Genomic DNA, 21,765 nt, shown 5'->3' with positions numbered 1-21,765 from the left:
GTTTTTTGTTTCAAAAATTTTCATTTAGATTTATATGGATGTTGTCATTAATTTTTAAAAGTAAAGAACGGAATAGAATTATATTAGAAAAAAGTATTCTAGCTAGCATAATTGTATAATCACAAATCGGTTAATTAATTAATTATAAAATATTATTTCTTGTTGAACCTTTGACAGATATAATTTATAAATTTTATGATCTATAACAAAAAATCAAAACTGTATAAAGTTATTTAGATTAATAATAGGTCATTAGGTAACATTAGTATCTTATATATACAGAACTCTATTCCTATAGGTATGTCGTTATGAAATTGTTATGATATAATTCGGGAAAGAAAGAAAAAAATTTACAAAAATTATATAAGCGAGATATTTACCATCATAATATTATTTAAGACATCCCGATGTTCCAATGCTGACACATACTCGTAGGTTTTGGTCACGGGTCAACTGAAGATGGTAGTGGATGTTAAACAATGATCACGAATTAAAATGAAATTTACAAATATCATAACGTTAATAAGAAGGACGGTTTCAAATTGTCCATCATACGGAATTCAGTATTCGGGATCTCTTAAATACTCTCACTATAGTGATATATATTCATTTTGTATAATGTTTACAATTGTAAACAACCTTTAAAAATGTTGAAAAAGGGAATAAAATAAAACTATATAATAATTATAAATAGATAATTTTATGTAATGTATAGTGGAAGATATAATGAGTTAAAATTATTCTATATTTTTAGCGTTGTATTGGTATAAAATAAATTTATAGGTTAAATTTATTTTATACCAATAAAACGTTTGATTGACACATTAACTAGGCATGAAGGGAGTGTGCGAGTGACAGTTATTCTTCCGCCACTACCGACCACCCTGATAGTTAGTGATTTGATATTTATTAGACATTTGGTTATATAGTGTACTATATTTTAAGTTGATTTAAATTACACATAGTGAATTAATTCTAAAGAACTGTCAAGTACGAAGTTCTGGAGTTTATCACGTTCAAAATCGTGACTCGAAAATATGTAAGGATATATTTGTGTAAGTATTAAACACATAAACATGCCAATATTTAATTAGGTAGGTAATAAAAGAAAAAGTAGGTACTCAGCGTAATTATGCACAAATAGGTTTTTCCGTGGTCAGATTGATGGTTATTAAATGTAAAAATTCATTTTTACACAACAAAACAAAAAATTGTGCGCCTGAGGCGCTGTCATTATTCCTTCGGAATGAAATCCTCTCACTTAGCATTGCAAAGAGATGCGTAGAGTTGTTGCTAACGGTACGTAACGACTAGTGTAACAGGTATAGCAGCAGTAACGAAGTACCTTGCCTGTACTTTAAAATACTTGTAGTTACCATTAGGTCCTAGTTACTTTAGTTACCTGGTTACTAAAGTATTTTAAGTACTGCTTGTAATCATCATGTACCGAAAAAGAAAAATTATTGTAACAGTTGTTACGAGAAAATAAAATTTTATATTTTTACACCGACTAACTTTTTTCTGTAATAGTAGCTAGTCATATCTAAAGTTACTGTAGTTATTTTTAAAAGTTCGTATATACGATCAGTTTCTTGTAACTGCAGAGCAGGGAATGTATTATAAAAAGAGGCTACATGTAGTTGCGACTTAATAAAAAGAGCAGAATATAGAGATTCAGGTATCTACTAGATTTAAATGAACCCCAGTCAATTGTTTCAAAAGTAACTATTAACATAAAGATACTGATATAAGGAGTACTACTTGGTTCAGTAACAAGTACATACGAATACCAAATTTGTCGTTACTTTTACAGCTCTAGAGATAACAATACTTATAATGAATCTCGTCTGCCTGCCTGGTGTAACGAAGTTTAAACTGTACGTACACATACGACATTCATGCATATTAAGATGTGGATGCCATACATAATACCATGTTGGTATAAAAAATACGGAAATTGAATTAAGTGCTAGTATTTTGCGACTCCTCTGTGTTTAAAGAAAACAATGGGATAAATACTAATGAAGACAATCTCTTTTGAAGAATCAATGCTCATTGATTAACTTCGTAAAAATATACTGTGGCGAGAGGCAATTAGGCAGGCATTGAACAAGTTTTTTTTGGAAATTGGAAGTTCGTGAATAAACTTACGATGAAATGGGAAAGCGAAAAATTCGTAGATTTTATCTTAATTTTTCTACAATTTTTAATGAAATGTACGTTGATTACGATATACATGCATAGGTAACGTACGCAGGTATATCGTAATCAAGTTATGTTAAATGTTTGACTAAATAATTATTTTTATTAACCAGAAAATAAATACCAATTATTTCGTAACAGTTTCAAAATTTTATTTAATATTTGCATAGTCCGCAAAATGAAGAATAAAATAAGTACAAAACATAACCACAAATGCAATCATTACATAAACGCAACAAAGGTATCTATTGGTTATGTAGTGAGCCGTTAGAGTGGTAATGGTTGGTCATGGTCATGCTAACATCTAAACATAATGTACCTTCGTTTGTCAAAGGTTTCTTTACAATTTATATGTTATATATACATATAACTTCTTATAACTCAAGAAGGATCGAACATTTTAATTTTATTGTAATGAAATGCTATTTCTGCCTATATTAACGGTTTACGCAGGCGGTATACCAGTGGAGGATGATTAGATTTCTATAAAGAAAATAATAAAAAAGATGTAGAATATATACAGAGTATTACTACTATGTAAGAACCTTAAGCCTTACCTTTTCCGTAAGAACGTTACACAGTAATAGATATTACTGTGTAACGTTCTTATGGAGAATTGAAACAAAATAACACTTACCGACTATTTTAATTTAAATTTTATTTTCATATTAGGTATATATTAGTCAAATGCATAGTTAACTACTACCAACTGTGGTGATTTAGTGGTGAATATAACAGTTGACTAGCCCAAATTTCTCCGTGTATATTTGAATCTAACCTGGCAGTGGGCGAGACTACCTCCCGCCGACTCGCAGATTAATATAATTTATTATCGATGTTTTTATCACGGAAAATTCACTTCGATATATAAATAGAGTAAAAAGCCTAAGTTTTATGCGGTCGGCCAGATTCGAACACACAGATTAAGTATAAACCACTAGGCCACTACCCTTTATTTGTCGTTATTTATAGTTATAGAAATGATAGTCGAAAGAGAATAATTCAATATTCAGCGATAGCGTGTATGGATATAAATAACCTTTTCGAAGGGTCAAAATATGTTCCGTACATATATAATATATTGAATCAATCACGCGTCCACCCAGTTTCTGACCATCATTTTTATATTTTCACCATCAAGCCTCATGGATGTGTAGTTTATTCTGCATTAAGAATACCTACTATCGCAAAATTTCGATTAGTTATTACTGTTAATGTTAAAATTGTCCATATTAATATTATAATTGCGATAGTCTGTTTGTTGCCTTTTTCGTAAAATAATAGTAATAAAGTTTCAGAGGACCATAGGCTGTATTAAGAAGACGGACATACGCTATCTTTTATTTCAAATAGCAGACACAGTGGCGAGAAATAGTTAGTTTATTCATACTTTGCAACATGGATGTTACTATTTTTATTAAGTAAAATAATTTGACACAAAGACATGAAATCAAATACATTTGTGAACTTATTGTGCTTTAAAAGTGATGTACACGCCCTTGGGATAGGTACAGGACGAACACACAAAATAGTATAATAAAATGAGTAAATAGTAAAAAAAGGTTGTTCTATTTGCAATAGTCCGGATCCCAGAAAGAATAATCCCAGTGGAAATTTAAGGATGCATTCCGAATGAGTGAACAACCGATGTTTACTGAAACTGTCCTATTTTGTACATGAATAAATATTGTTTTGCCCAATAAAGCAACCTTATCCATTTTACATACATTTTTCTTATCAACCTCAAGGAAATCGACAATTTAACTGCACAGTTTTATGATAGTAGGAAATAATCGACGCATGATTTACAAACTTGTATACGAGAGTAATTGTAATAAAAAGGAAAGGACAGTTGTGGTAAACAAAAGCTCTTGTAAAATGGTGCAACTTGTAGGTATATATTCATATTATCGGTATTCCATTTAATTGACAGAATGTCCAATTCGAGTAATATAATTAAAATAATGGTATCGAGGTCTTACAATCGTGTCTCATGATGTAACTTTCTGTATGTTATAAATTCTAGCAGAGCTTGTAATTAGTTAAACCGTATCTTTACGTAAATCGTAAAATTATGTGGAAGCGAAAACTGTGATTGTCTGTTTGTGTGGTAATGATTCACGTATAAATTGGTGGAGGAGTTACGATAAAGTTTTCATAGAATAGTACCCAAGTAGTAGTAGATGGCGATTTACATGAGTTCGTACTCAACGACGCGACTTCGTAGTCGCGTGTACTACTAGTACTTAATATAAATATACGTTCATACTTGTACTTATATCAAAACGCACGGAATCAAATTATTTCAGTATCTCACTTAAAAGTGATTATGATGTTGAAAATACCTGATTAGAGTTGTAATTTTTAAGTAATTTAATTACTAATGCAATATGTTGTTTACTACGATTTATGAAGGATGTCCGACAATATTTTGTTAGCGTCTAAAGTCGAACTCTCAACATACCTAGAGTTAAAAACAAAATATTAAATATATATCTAAAACGGATTAATTCGTCAGAATTTCTTTAATTTAATTTAAAGGTTCGTAATAGTCGATCGAAAGAATTAGATAAGGTTATCTAGATAAATTAATTTTTAAACATCACTGTAATTGACAAAGTTATTACGCGATATCGCATAATAAATAAGTGGTAAAGAACTGAGAACCTATATATAGCTATTTGTAAAACGTTTAATAAAATAAATCGATAAAATGCTACCAATATAGATAATATAGGCACAATGTCATTAATGCAAAAGGTTTATAACGAAATTCATGACAGTTACTCGGTGGACGTGGCAGTACGTAACCGTACCTAGTCTATAACTATCTAGAGAAAAGTTTTATTATTATGTCAAACAAGCATTGATGGATGAAGAAGAAAAATATTTTAGGTGTAATCCAGAGAGTGTGGTTGAACTCAGCTTTCATATAGTAAAAATAACCGGTCAAAAATATATCGGAAACGCATTAAGTGAGATCACAAAGTTAACGAAATTTCCGAATTTCTGTGGGCCGAAGAAAAAAATTTGATAAAGTAAACTCCGGATGATACGAGGCTATTTTTAACCTAATATCTTTTGATGTTGTTGTTCAACGTATAGTATACAAAGTAGGTATTGGGGCACAGAGATTTATTGGCAACACAATTGACAATATTACGGATATTGCCAAACGGGCAATATTTTTTATATGTAATTTGATTTTCTTCTAAGTTTCAACAACTTATGTAGGTACAGTTTATTGCAATACTTAATTAAACAAAAATATATCTTTAAATAGTATAAAACAAAGTCGCCCCCGCTGTCTATAGTCTTACATATTTTAAATTACGCGAAGGTTTTTAATGCAATTTTCAGTAATAAAGTGATTAAAGAGGAAGATTTATACGTATAATACATTTGTATTATAGTATAGAATAAACCGTGAAATTCAAAGATTTGTAATGTATCTGTAATGTCTGTAAATTTGCTGAAACAAAACACGGACGGACTGAAATGCATTGTTTTTAAACATCAACATGTAATGTTTAAAACATACGAAAATAAATTACATTAAGGTGCTTGTTACCTTTCATAACTGCCAAATACCCTCGTTACTGGTAAATAATTTCGACATTAAGCAACCCAAAATATGGCAGGTCAAAGGCTAATTGATTAATTGAAGAATGTTGCGGCCCGCATTCGCCATAAGAGACCAGTATTCGCCATTCTATATTCGTAGTTCGCATGTTAATATAATATGACTACTTAATATATTTTATTCTAACATCTATTCTATAAATATACTTTACAATTTAATTACAATAAACTACTTGGAATGTATCTCTACTCTCTTTAGACTACTCTGCTGAAACAACACAATACTTAGTGAGGTAGCATTATTTATGTAAATATGTGGATAGTTTTACCTATGTACATACATTGTAATATGAGATAACATGTAATCTGTAAATACATATTCTACAAAGCAAATAACAGCATACATATATATTTAAATAACTCCATAAATGTATCTATGTATTAAATATATTTGCATTGTTCCTAAGTAAATTATGTAGTCAGTCACAAGGGTATAAATAATGTCCATCGCTGACTTCACTTTTAGTACCGTATTTTATTGATCAATAAAGTTTAAATAAATAAAGACACGTATCTCGACTAATGGTTGAAATTGGATTTCACATTGGTGTATTGTATAAAGGAATGAATATATAAAATATCTAAAATTATATTGATAGATATAATCAATAATATGCTCAATATTAAGAATTAATAGTCACAAAATACAAGGTTATGAATATAGATATGGTTAATTATTACATTTTACTTTTTCTATATATGAACTAATTAAACTGCTTTCGTAATTAAATCGTTGCATAAATTTATAAAAAATTGTGATAAAAGCAATCAGTTTCATATATTAAGTATTACTTTTCAATATCTAATATATATTACTTATGGAATCCACCAATTCCATATAACGTCGAATTCGTACATATAAATACGAGTAAGGTTATATATGAGTACCTATATTGAAAAAGAAATTAAATTAATGAAAGAAGAAATTAAATTAAAATGTTAGTATTAATTTCAATCCATATTACTTAATTTGTAAGTAACGTCTCCAAGATATTTCGCAGACAGTATAATCAAATTGACAATTTCTAAATACTATAATTAAAAATACAATTATCATAGAAAAAAAATTATATGTGTCTTTACTAAAACCGAAACTACAATAAAAAATTGTGGCAGTACTCTATCTATTATATAATTAAAAAACCGGATAGATGATTTACATATATACAAAAAATAGAGTCATAAAAGTTTCACGGCTGTCTCTAAATAAACATTTTATAAAACATATTTTCCCATGATTTAAGGTTTCAATATAAAACGGCGAAACGTAAAGGTTCCTGTTACCTTTATCCGTCCATCTATCCGCCCATTCAGTTTGATGCAACACAACGCTAGTATTACTTTTATCTTATAGAATCCCCAAATACTATCGGTATACCTAATATTGTTTTCATTTCTTTCATTTTTGTAAGAGGATTCGAAAGAAGGTTCCAAATTTCAATACAGTTCTACCAACTTGAATACAAAATCATATAAAGTCTAGAAGTAGGTACATATATCTGTCACAATAATACACTGGACATTACTTCAAATTTCTCCAGTATAACAACACATGAACGGTATCACGGGCTTCTTCTTTCATGATAACAAGTTGGCCGTAGTGCTGTTTATGTACATATATATATATGGTATAGGCAACGGTTACCATTTACCATCGATTAGATGGGCCGTCAGTTTGTTTGCCATTACAACTTCCAATTTCATAATAAATTATTAGAGTATTATAATGAGAAGGTTTATATCATTAATATGTAAATGTAGGCAACTGTAGGTATACTTTAATTATAACTTCGTCGCGACTCGGAAAATATCCTACCGTATTCAAACATAAAAGTCAAGCTGGAGTATTCGTACTCTTTCCACACACTTGGTGTGCACCTAACTGTATCGTAAGATTTTCATAACTGATTCGCTCTACATGTTCGCACATTGGAAATATATAAGTATACGATTATAATACAATATTCCACATAAGTTATGATTTATTTAAAGAAAATTGTTAGTTATTTCATATTATGTTATATGTGTGTAAGTTTTGTATCCTAACTGTCAAAAAACTTAACAGGCCACTTATTTTATCTTTCGCTCTTATTTTTGTGTTCACGCAATATTTACAATGATATGGTAATTAATTCATTTTGGTACTTCATGAAGGTATTTTGATCTTAAAGTACCAAAATATTTTCGACTCTATTTAAAAAAAAGAATTAATCTATAAAATTATAATTACAACATAAAATATACTTTTATGTTGATAATATTGATATGAGATTTATACAGGTATATGTATAAATACCTATATAAAACCGACTATTATTTTAACCATACTAAGTAATAGTCAAATTGAAAACCATGTCCTTTATGAAGTTACATACTAATACGAGCTAATGTAACTCAGCTTTTATCGATGCAACCAGTCGAAATTTCTCAATACGTAAATACGTACCGACTTTCAAGTAGGTAAGAGGATGCCACGGTGAGTAGATTTAACTAAAGCGTTGAAAATATTAGTCGCCACAAATATTTGTGTCTGTAATTGCAATTAATTAATGTTAAGTGAAGTATAAACATTACATAATTATCTTATTACTAATGCATAGAGCAGCATAACACTGTGTGCCAAGGCACTAGACCATGTGGACTATCACACATACGATACACATACCTAGTAAATCTTTTGTAGGCGGTTTTCTCACACTCAGAATCTGCATCTGATTGGACCAGCTAATTGACTTTCAAATTAGACTTTAAAGCTAGATTTTAGAGTTATTTTCGAAACATTGTAATTTCTTGGTTAGTCCAGTATTGTACTAGTTTTGCGATATCTAACTTAAATAAATACTTAGAATATCTAATTGTAGTTAGGTATCAATGCCTTTAGTGTAGCAGATGTTATTAAACAATGCGTTGATATTTTTTCACTGAACTCTAATTTTGATTAACTCAGCAGAATTTCAGCAAAGTTACAATTTCTGTAGTTCGATGGATATAAGTAACAAACATGTTCATAGTAATTCTTATTAAATACTTTCTTCATAATATAAATTACTTTGATAGCAAAAGTGAAACTAGTCATTTAAAAAAGATAAAAAATAATGAAACTATATTTAATTAGAGCAATTAAATATAAATATTTTATAATTATTAAATAATAACGGAAATAGCATTCTAATGGGCACTACCCTATGCTAATAGCTTGGATAATTAAGTTTATAACCTGAAATAATATGGAAGCGAAAGCTTTTAGTACGAACTCCACTGGAAGCAAAGTGTGTCCCAAAAGCCAGTAAAGTATACTATGGCTTAAAATAAAGGTGTTATAAATCATAAAGGAAACAAAATTAGAAGAATTATGTAGGTAATTTTGGGTCATTTAATTTGTTTCTACTTATTTACATAACACTCTCGCATAAATTAATAAATGCCTTACATTATTGTGACCGTAATACCTACTTAATTATAAAAAAAAAACATTAAAACACTATCAGTAAAAAGAGAATACAAGTCGCTTGTGCATATAAATAATTAATTACTTTCATATTATTACTTTGTATATCCGTTTTATAAGTTATAGGTACCTCCGTACTGAACCAAAAAAGTAGAATAGAGCTTTCAATATATATTTAATTTTACGATTATTATTTGCCAATCCTCATTGCTTCGTATTTACTTTATTATTTAGCGTGTGTAGAAAATATTTTTTTCCATCCACTATTTCTTATATACCATAATATTTAAACTTACCTACTACATCATTATTATATATATCATCTCTTACAAGTAGAGTACTAAAAAACAAAAAGTGGGTATGTAAATCATATGGTAGGTATAAATTGCAATGTGTGGTTAAATGCGCAATCATATTTATAGAGATTGCATAGTGGGCAATCAACTGGACCTATCGTTTGAAGCTGCCAGTCACCGCCGTCAATCACATGATAAAATGCTATTATGTTTCTTCGCTCATTAGGAAAATCATTCATCAAATTTGAAACTCATCAGAAGATGAATACAATTGGCCGTAACTATTTATTTTAACGTTTTCCTCTTTAACCAAACTAAAATCAGACTTCTAACGGATCAATCACAATTATCAGTAATGCTCCTTAAATCCCTAAACAAATATTGTACCTTTTTTAATATAATTAGATGTGGCAAATAATGTGATGGCCCACCTGATGGTAAGTGGTAGGTTACTATCGCCTATGTATATGAACAGCACTACGAATGTCACGTTATGATACCCACGATACTACTCATGCGTATCTATTCCTGAGGACTCAGATGTCTTGCCTCTTAACCTGTAATTTTAATGCCTAATCTGTACCCTACACATGAAACAAAGCTTATAAAAGCCGCTTGGCGGCTGAGATAAAATACCTAATCTATATCACACTCTGATCTCGATACTAAATTTACAAAATTTACAATAAAGTTCTAAAGTCAACCAAGTGCCAAGGTAGATCCTAATATTCAACGCTCCACTATAAATCACTAATGAAACCTAGTAGTACCTAGGATCGATGACTACCAATTTATTGATTTTTCGGAAGCACACAACTGCGTTAGTATGTTTCATGTTGAAATCTACACACATTTGTCTTGTAAATTCAAATAGCGACAATTAAATCCTCTTTTCTCAGGTTAGATCGACTGAAGGTTACACTTTACATACTGTTGCCAGTCGTTTTATTGAGGTTCCTCCTCTTTGTCGTTTTCTCGTTTCACTTCTCCAAAAAGTGCGGCAGTATCAATAGAATAGCGAAAACGCATAATTATGACAATAGAGAATGGCGAAAGATTACCCAAACTGTACTATAATGCTTTAATGATTTCTGTACCATTAACCATTAGTTACAAAGTTATTCAAGCACGTTGAAGCCGTATAGAGAAGATTAGTTATATAATAAATCTAATTACTTATTAGGGACTGTTTTATGAGCTTTGGGTATTAGTTAAGGTTATTGCTTACATTAGACAAAGGGGAATACCGGCCCTACACTACAGGATGTTAAATTCCTTCGCTACACACACCGTAATTAAAACATTGTTAAAGTAGGTACAGATTGTACTGTTTAAATGTGACATCTACTTGGTTTAGTTTTTAGATATTTAACATAACTACATATATATTTCTTTTCTATCTCATTTTGACATAGTCCTACATATACCTATTTTGTTTTGTTGTAGCATTTGCATCATACTGAGAAAACGCTTTGTAGAATAAGTGAGTAAATACATGATAAGCTTTTTTTTGTGTCAATGGCAATTAAATAACCTGGCGGCCCAAATGATAGTACGAGTAAGTGGGAACCACAACCTAGGTGTAGTACATAGGTTGCGTTTACTACTGATGATAAACAAACATTCTGTTGGATTACGAATCTACAGAGTATGTACGCTGTATACCATAAAAGGAACGAAATATTATTGAAGGAATCTCGAACCTCTATCTATATTATATACAACATTACAAATTTGACAGCTTTACGATATACATATATATAAAAATATAAATTCTGGTAAATTCTAATCGAATAGTATGTTGTAATACGACTTAACAGAGACAAATACCTACTTACATATAAAACATATTTTATGTGTGTTAATTTAACATCCATTACTTAAATAATCCAGTGTTAATAGCGCAACAGGGATTCAACTGTAGCAAAATGCGTACAATATTACTGGGTAAATATTACATGAACTCTCACAAAGCTCGACGCATTTACTGCTTGCAGAAAAAACTGTATGTGCAGAGAGATTTCCCCAGGTAAGTATGAATTTATCATATGTCTTCAACTACTACCAGAAAGGCAGATTCGCCATAGGTAAAATTGTGAAGATAATAACACATTTATTTTCATTTATGTTACGCGAATGTTCATGCGAACTCTGGTTTTAGTTGTAAAATATTTGGTTATCTGTGGTTGTAAATAGCTATGCCCGTGACTCTTCTCGATACCGTTATATAGATTATGACAATAGCGATCACGGTCTATTCAATTTAGGTCACAACCACTGACATTAATGAGATATTGAAACTATTACAATAATGGAGATTAATAACAGAATACTCTGTCTGGTCGACCTCTGCACGCGATCTCTTCTGGACACGCCTTCACAAATCGAGTTGACTGATAAAGCATCAAGGAGGAATGAATGCGGGATAAAAACAGGTAACTTGCAAATAGAATTTAAGTCACGGTGAGTCTCTCTAATATCATTTTCATACCCTGATTCCAACATCGATCTTCATTTGTTCTTCCTTAGTGCATAAATAAGTGTGTTTAGTAGCATTTTCATTATTTATTTTTGTAATATTTGTTTTATAAATAATCAATTAATCTTAATAGGTAGATCAGCTTACATTCCAATTAATAGATTCCAATATAAATATACTTATAAATATATTAACACTATTGCGGACTCAAAACATATAACAAAATACATATACGTGCTAAAGAAAATACTTATTGCTTAGGAGTCCTATAGGAGTCTCTTATAAACAACTCATATTTTTTTTACTTTAGTATATTTTGTATTAATATGCAATTTGTGGGTATTAATTTGTATGTAAGCTTAATCAATACCAAATTCCATGTTGATAGTAGTATTATATAAATTGCACACGCCTTGTTAGTCACATAAATGACATGACGCAACGTGACATCTTTGTCGGAGGCAAAACTAACAAACGGTGAAAGTTCAGTGGTGCTCTGTGGGCCGCGGCCTCTTGCTTAAGGAGCCGATTGTCGATATATTATCGATTCTAAATGTCAATATCTACTCATAACTGAGGATTTATTAAATAAGCGGGCCGGATGTAGCCAAATTACAGAGTAGTGGGGTCAGGATGTGTGTACAATATTTTTCCACTTTCCTCGCAAGCGCCTGAAATGGAGCGGCAACGGAGGACCGGTTTTTTGTATCACTTTACGCAACTGATCGACGCAACTAGGTATTTGCCTGGATTCCGCAGTAATAATTAAATCGGCTGTAATAAACAGTATCTTTTTATTGTTCTGTTACTGTACTAAAACAAATTGAACGCAACAATCAATGAAAAGAAGGTATAATATTACTAAATATCTGAGTAGGTACTTTTATGACGGCAGACCTATCTACATTTAACATCAGTTAAGCCAATAGTTTCACTATCTCTTGCAGAAATATTACAGTTATTATACAACATTTCGTCATGGTTTTGATCGTTTTATTACAATACAGTGAATACAGTCATCGCATCAGAATAATAGATTTATGTTATGATCAACGATACATGTTCATAAACTAAATATATAATAAAAAATTAAGGAAAACAAAAAAAATATATAAGGAATCAGGAAAAGAATAATTACAATTAGTTCATCTACGTATAATCTTAGAAATATTTCTATTGAATTATTCTAAGTCCAGGTGACCACCCAACCTAATATTTGCACAATTTCCACAAACATTATGCACCTATTCAAACTTTATGAGTCCCTCGTCTTCTGATCACCACTGGTTGAGCAATGAATTACCTACCTACTTAATATTACCTATGAAGCCAACCGAATTTCAATTCAAATTCTAGGTCAATCATAATGTTCTCAATGCAATGTCGTTATCCTGTGGCAGTTACGACACGGTCGCAGTTATGTTTAAAGTATTCAAATTAATCTAAGTTAGTTGGTACCTGCCTACTTATTGAGAAACTCGATCGATCGTGGCACGTAATATAAGTATATGTATAAATTATTTTCCTACTATTATTCAAAGATATTAAACTTTTGCCTACAAAAATCTCGGAAGAATTATAAATTTAAGGTAGGTTTTAATGTAATAATTTATAACAATAGTAAAAATTACAAAAGTATTGAAGTTAAATCGCACTATATATGTATGTGTTATTTTTAAAATTATATCAGGCAGTTTTCATATTTCTTAGCTATTGATTAAAGGCAGCTTAGAGTCCGCGAAGATATTGCATAATATTCACACAAAAGCAGTCTGCCAATTTTTTTTAAGACCAAAAAACAATTTTCTCGTCTATTCGCCTAACGGGTAATTTAAAAAAGTCCTATAATAATACAATCAATAATATAGTCTGATTTATAAAGAAATAATCAGATTGTCAATACGTATTTATAAGGTAGATACTCATTCTCCTACTTATGTTACGTAAATGTTACTATGGGTATTAAATAATTACGTACATTCCTATTCAAATTTTAACATAAAACGTGAGAATAATACATTTGATTATATTGTTTACAATATCTTTCTTAAAGTAAATGGTTTAAATAATTTAAAAGGGTAATTTTGAGTTTTATTTAATGGGTGACAAGTACATATAACTATTAACTCAGAGCCGTCAAATAGTTACTTAAGCAACTCCTTAAATAAATGCATTGGAGTAATTATAATGTTTTCACATTTTAATTGTGGGCGCCGCCGCCGGTACCTCCGCATAAAGCTTGGCGATGCCGATGCGTGTGTGGTTTCGATTCAGATCTATAACTTCGGGTCTATAACTACTTTTAAGGGGCTGATCAAATTAATTGTTGATGATATTATTTATAAAATATTTTATTACTACTCTAATACAGAATAAAGTGATACATTTTTAATCTACTAAGCATTATGCCAGGAGATATAGTTTATTTAGTTTTTGGTTCTTTCATTAGTGACATATAACGTACCATTTCATTACAACACAGAATAATATTAGTATTATTCTTTATTCTAATGAAATGGTACGTTATATTCTTCTTATCAAAACAGAGATTGTATTACCGACTAGAATCCGAACATTAATATTAAAAATTTCTAAACAAACCTGAATTAATGTAAATCCTCAATTAAAATGATCACTACCGCCAAAACTTCACTGATCTTTATTCAATACTTTAAGTATTGTATTGAAGATTTTGTATAAAAGATACGCGCGAGAAGCTAAGCCGCGAACGCGAATCACAAGCGTTTACGCGGATAATGCTGCGCCGGAGTCGACGGTCGTGCGGATACTGCGCGCCTGCTAACCACCACCCACCACCCACCACCCACCATCCACCGTCCAGTATGAAAGTATTTTACATGTACATAATGAATATTATTTATTCCAATTTTCCTAACATTTACCACTTATGTCAATAGCGAGGTTGCAAAAGAGAATGTGTTAGCTACATTTTGCTAGTCCAAATTTGGTAAGTTAGGTATAATACAACAGATTCCATAATATTCTCATGACTGATTTGGATAATTTCTCATAATCAATGTCATGTAATCAACAGTATATACAAAAGAATAGGTTTTCGATTAGATTTCTTTTTTCTATAAATTTCTGTAGCTTATTTTTTTTAATAAAATAAATAGTTTTAATCACGATTAAAATTAGAATATTATTAAGAGATTAAAATTATGTCAAAAAATCAATCAGGTTTACTTTCGTATTCGTGCCATATAATTTATGTTCGTTTGCAGTTTGATCTTAAAGGGTTCATACCTACAACATTTTCACCGATAGCTTTTTAAGGATTTGCAAACAAAACACCTTCCTGTGTGTATAGATACTGTCATAAATACAAATTAGTAATATAAAAATATTAGCTACCCACCCCGGCTTTGCACGGGTACACATGTGTTATTATATATATAAACCTTCCACTTACATCACTCTAACTATTAAAGAAAACCGCACCAAAATACGTTGCGTAGTTTTAAAGATTTAAGCATACAAAGGGACAGACAACGACAGTGACTTTGTTTTATACTGTGTAATAATGATGATGATAATATAAACAGTGACAGTTGCATTATACCATCAGTTGTCTGTTTCTCTGTTTCCCTATTGTTTAGCCTATTAGCCTAACGTCTTACCTTTAATTTTAATTTTTTTTCGCTAATGCTGTTTATTCGTGGCATTTTCAGCTTCACCGAATGATATGGGACCAATACAGGCACTTCAAGTAGGACTTAAGGAGCGGCTGAAGGCTAACTTCTGCTGGAAGGATATATTTTTTTCTGATGGTACTGCTAGAGTTTAAACCTCAGTTCCAACTGTCGTAATTTCGATCCCCGTTTGAATTGAACTGGGGTTCGATCGAGGAGAATATATTCTATAATATATATAAAATAATAAAACAGTTATTTGTTATTCCCAGTACAAACTGCCTATAGTTTAAAAAGCGAGATAATCTTGTTTGGAAGATAAATAAGGAATAACTACTTAATAACTATTTTCATCGCAAATTTAATAGAGGATCTAATAACCAATGTGATCTAATTACTGGTTCAAATTGCGTCTCGCAAGCGCTCGCCACCCTTTATTTGCAATTAAATTAATTGAACGTCACAAAAGTTTCATTAAGTAGAAGCGAGTGAGGCTAGAATAACAAAGAAGAAAGCCGATGACGCGAGCTCGCAATGTTTTTGGGGCTCTGACAAATTACAGGCTCTTAATATTCTCAGCCGAAAGCAGCACCGCGTATATATTGGACATGATGACGTCGTCTATATCCCATCGCTCATAATCATAAAATACGAGCCCCTTATCTACACTAATATTCAAAGATCAATTACTCGTATTTTTGTAAGTTTGTAACGAATAAACTACTAGACACACTTATTTAATTATTTCACCATTAGAATTGTACATTATACCTGACTAGTATAAGCTATTTTTTATTACTAGAAAAATTTGGAATCTAATACTTAAATAAACTAACCCAAGGTGTAAAAGAAAGTTTATCCGTGCGAATCTTTAAAATATATATTTCATCATTAAATAATAAAACACGCACAGTGACCACAAGCAATGGGCCATAGGCACATACATGTCATACATCCATTACCTCAACACCCACGTCCTCCCTTCTAATTCAAACGGGGATTGAAATTATGACGGCCTGAGCCTGAGGTTCGAAACTGCTTAAGTATTTTCCCGTTCCCAGACGATAGGGGGCGAGTGCAAATAACACTCCAATATTTGCACTCGTTCCCTATCGTCCGGTGAAGCTGTAAAGGCCAGCTGCGGCCAACAGCATTAGAGTAGCCCGGAAAAAAGACCCAGGTAATCTTCACCACAATGTCAAGTCCTAATCGAGAATATTATACGATGACAGATACGATAACCTTTACAGGACAAATGTACTCTATCAAAGGCAAAATACATAACTATATGTAGAGAAACTCTTTTATAATATATTTAAAGTCTATTTTTTGTATTCTTTAATCAATAACATATAAAAGAAATTCTAAATACATATATATGTCACTTCACTGTCTACCATTACCATTAAAACATTTATCCATTTATAAATTTTTACAACACTATCGCATCGACACTAAGACGTTTTTTCTTACTGTATTCTTACTGTGTACTGTGTACACAGAACCCTTTACTGGCACATTTCACATAAGCCCGTATAAGCAAATTGACTATTTACTATAAATAAAGAACGGAAGCTCAGGTGCGATATGTGGGATAATCCTCTTCGGTTTCCGACACAGGGCGCGGGCTGTGAGCTGATACGTGCAAGGGTTCCGTAAGACATGAAAGTAATAACCATAATGGCTGCGTACTCTCAGGATAACTTTATTAGACCCTAAATTTCTTAAATTCAATTTTGTTCCCAACTTGTTCTTTCTTTATTTATTCTTTCTGACCTTTTAGTTAAATTTCGTTATTGTTACATTAGAAGATATTACTTATACATGTAAATAGCAATGACGTTTACGAAATAGGATATTTATAAAGAAAAGTTGGCTAAGATAAACAACTCCATTTATTGAAATTTTGTCCATTACAAAGATATAAAAAAATACCAAATAGTATAGGGACAATATTCTGCGTCCACCTGTACAAATTTAGTAGGTATTTAATTGACTAACCATTTTAAATTCATAATTATATCTATAAAGTATCTCACCACCGTAGTTAACTTATAGAAATTAATTGTATCCTTCATCCATTCATGCGTGGAATAATTGATTATATAATTATCAATATCCATTACATACTAATAATAATTTTATTCAACTATGGGATATTACAGTTCTTCGCTAAAATATTCTTTCATTTTATTTTACAACTAGTAGTAGCACATAATATACTTTTGTATTTGTATATGCCATTTTAGTCACGGCACATCGGTACCTAATGTACCTACTCGTAGCTGCACAGCATTTGTTAGTATGTAGATTTAAAAAGATTGTAGTGCTTCTGCAACTTTATTTTTTCTAAAAATACATCGTACATACATCTATATCTATATATAATTATTATTATTATGATTATGATACCTGTAACTAGGCAGATGTTAACATTTTACATACCAATAAAATTTAGAGTCAAAGCTAGTATGTAGTATGATTTAAATATTTAGGAGTAATTGCTCGAGGTTTGGAGATTTTAACATTATATAATGTATCAAAATTAGAGCATATGAAGTCGGCATTAATTTATTTCTCCTTTCAAATAGAAAAATAATTTCTCGACGATTATTTATATACGTACACCGAATTATACGTACGTACAGAATACCAGCGCCGTGACAGTTAGCTGTCACGGCATATGCTGAGTGTCAGCCATGTTGCCAACCATATGTAGAAATAATATAAGATGAATTATTGTAATTGTTCTAAGTGTGTATGTATGTATGTATATATGTATATGAGTGTATGTGTGCATATGTGTATGTGTATATATATATATATATGTGTAAAGTGTACAATTGTCAAATGTGTATATGTAATAATGGTTGACAATAAATGTTTTTCTTTTCTTTTCTTTTTTTAATTATACTTTCCTTATAACAAAATTCAATAATTTCATAAGATTATAATAGTGTATTTGTACTATAGATATCCGGAATTAAGAAAATATTATTAGACTACAGAGACATCAACCGACGGAAGTCGACAATTTCAAGTATCAGGGTTCTGTTATTACCAACAATAGTACGATCGTAGCCGAAATAGCCCATTGCATTAACACAGGGTGGATGTAATGGCGGGAACTCTCGTATATGTTATACAATGGCAAAATAAAAGTGCGCGTGAAAGAAAAGGTTTATAGGTAATACTGTAGTAATACCCTGTCTATATTTAATGCTGGAATATTAAAAAGGTTCACATTCTCACCATGAAATTGTAGGTACATGGCAGATGAGGATATTGGAGTCAGGGGTATTCTCTCTACACGCCAAGATATATACGACCTTCTCCAACAATCTTTATGGCTAATTCTCTTGAACATTCTTAAATGCAGCGTGGAATGCAGAATGGCTGACTAATAACAAAGCTTTAAAGGTTAAGTATATAACAATTAATTCTAGAATAGGTTCAAGTTATTACTTACAAAAAAAATCAGCATTGTAGTTGAGAACTGTTGATAAATTAAATCAATAGGACGACGAAAGGGGTGATAGATATTTGCATTATACATATGTATATTTTTCATAGTCATCCTTCTATACTCCTAACTTATATAATATATATTTCTTGGAGTAAATTAACAACTACTCATTCTCAAAATATCTCTGTACCAATCAACGCACGACTGAAATCTCGGAGCTTAACTAAAAAGCAAGCATCGAATAAGAACGAATTTTTAGTAACACCCACGAGACTAGGAAATAAAGGGTTTCACAAGGGAGAAATTGCGATGCTTCCTTCTGAGTTTATATCCCAAATCCCAAGTCATCATTTAGGATTTTTGTTCCGCAAAATAGTAGGGTTTCAACTGAATTCGTAAAACAAAGCTGTTCGATTATTGCTATATTTACATAAACAGTCTAAATCGAGTTTACTAGAATTCTCTTTGGTAGATAGGTACCTATACCTAGTTACTATAATATATACGTTCATAATGTCGTCCCATAATAATATTACGTACACAGAGAGAAAACATTTATTTTTGTAGTTTTCCCTTTACGTGAGCTAAATTTGTAAATTTCTTGGAAAGCAGTAGGTACCTACCTAACTAGCTAACTTAATAGCTTTTGATTGTGAGATGAGAGAGTCTATCAGTATCAATATACGTGTTTAGAATAATCAAAACTACCACTTAGTTGTTGTAAACCCAAAATATTTGAATCATCTATGCATATTTCTTTATGTATTTATACGCCACATATGGAATCCATATAGTACGTAGGTAAGTGTGCCACCGCTTTATAAATTTGATGAAATAAATCAATAGGTATATCAGAAGGCAAAGGAAAGTAACCCCATATACCATGTCAAGTCTACCTTGCGACGCGAAAGTCTTTTGCGGTTAATTCCATGCCAGCCATGAAGGGCTAACTGACCTGACTTTGTGCCATTCTATCGTATTTTACCGCCATTAACGATTCAAATGCAATTTGTTTATACCCTCAAAAATGATTCATAACTGAAACTAACAGGACATATTTCCACTGTCCAATCTTTCAGATTTAGCGAATTATGTAAACAGAATTCGATGTCTGTATACCAACGGATTTGGCGCTCTACATACATATGGTGCGGTTAACCACCGCTCTACAACGGAGGGTGGTTGGGTACGATAGATATAGGGCAATCTTCATTAACCACAAACTAAATAGAGATGCTAATTCAACCATAGGTGACAATTAAAATAATACATCTTTTTTTTTATGTTTAATAACAAGTGGGTAGCAATAATTTCTTTAACATACGTGTAATAGGCTGTCTAAACATAGTGATAAAATTTGTAACATCAACATAGGAGTAACCTCATATTGGTGACGAACATAATATGCCGTATAGGATCTATACAATAAACTTTTAGAATAAGATGCTTGTGGTAATATTTAGCTACCTAATTAAACATTGTTAGCTACTGACTCGCATATTAGATTTCTAATTCGCAAGGATTGTGGGTTTACGCATGCAATTTTAGATTTAAATTTTACCTAATTGCTCTTAATTTATACCTATAACTTCTGAATTTTAAACTAATCAATTATGTATATATATAAAACTAATATTTCATCCAAATAGACATTTTTGTATGGTTATTTTATATAATCCTTTCCGCCACATTCGGAATGAAAATTTACACGATGACATGAGTTGCGATTTTAAAAACAAAATATAAGTACACAAATTAGTTTATTTATGATTTTCAGTAACAATTATCAAACAGCATAGGATAATTCATAAGACAAATTTAGTTATTATTATAATGATTACGAGTATTGGAATGATGGCTGGGTCATCCGTCATATCCGGTAGGTACCTACCTATGATTTGTCAACACTACATTTAATACAGTTATATAAAATATTACGAAAATTCATAGATACCTATAGTTACATCATGTGTAATATCTGCGATTTTTTTTCTGAGAATTCTGAGGAATTTTGATGATATTCATGAGGGTGTTTCAGAAAGATAGATAACATAATTGGTAAAATTAGCATATACTGTTAGCGTTTTTCTTCTTAGTTAAGATTTCAGGTAGGTATAAAAAAACTGAAGTATATTTAACAGAAATCAGTACATATTCCATGTCGTATCAACAAAAATTCCTCATTAATCATTACCATGACACTCTAGGTTGCAAGTGGTATTCACAACTCTGTATAACGGTCCGTCTCTACTCCCTTCGAAGCTACAGACTTGACTGTCAATGACATTTATTTTTAACTAGTCGAGGCTACGACTTCGACCCCATGTAAATTTTATGTGTAAGGTCATTTGTTCATAGCAACAATCTAACGACAATAGTGAATAAACTTAAGAATAGAAAGAATAGAATAGAAAATCATTTATTCAAATAAACTTACATTGAAGCACTTTTGAATAGTCATAACATTTTTTTTTTAATCTAATAATTAATCTTTAATAATTTAAGGGTTTACTAATTTAGGTAGATATACCTACTACGAAAGAATGTAGGATGTCATCATAATTACTTCTGTAATTTTT

The 21,765-nt window shown here is 30.9% G+C and overlaps 2 protein-coding genes across 2 annotated transcripts in view; both read right to left on the bottom strand.

Moving 5' to 3' along the window:
• LOC131842900 (nose resistant to fluoxetine protein 6-like) overlaps window positions 1-14,827 on the bottom strand; it is a 59,292-nt gene extending 44,465 nt beyond the window's left edge. The window contains exon 1 of the mRNA XM_059191472.1: window positions 14,669-14,827. The gene's annotated coding sequence lies outside the window, so the exon portion shown is untranslated. The remainder of the gene's footprint in view (window positions 1-14,668) is intronic.
• LOC131842897 (zinc finger protein 479-like) overlaps window positions 1-21,765 on the bottom strand; it is a 220,593-nt gene that overhangs the window by 147,344 nt on the left and 51,484 nt on the right. The gene's annotated exons all lie outside the window — the stretch shown is intronic.

Source organism: Achroia grisella, unplaced genomic scaffold, assembly GCF_030625045.1.
Source record: "Achroia grisella isolate CSIRO2021 unplaced genomic scaffold, CSIRO_AGI_Agris_v1 utg2671, whole genome shotgun sequence".
NCBI lineage: Eukaryota > Metazoa > Arthropoda > Insecta > Lepidoptera > Pyralidae > Achroia > Achroia grisella.
Note: the sequence above shows the minus strand (reverse complement) of the source record. Positions and strands in the feature narration are given on the sequence as shown.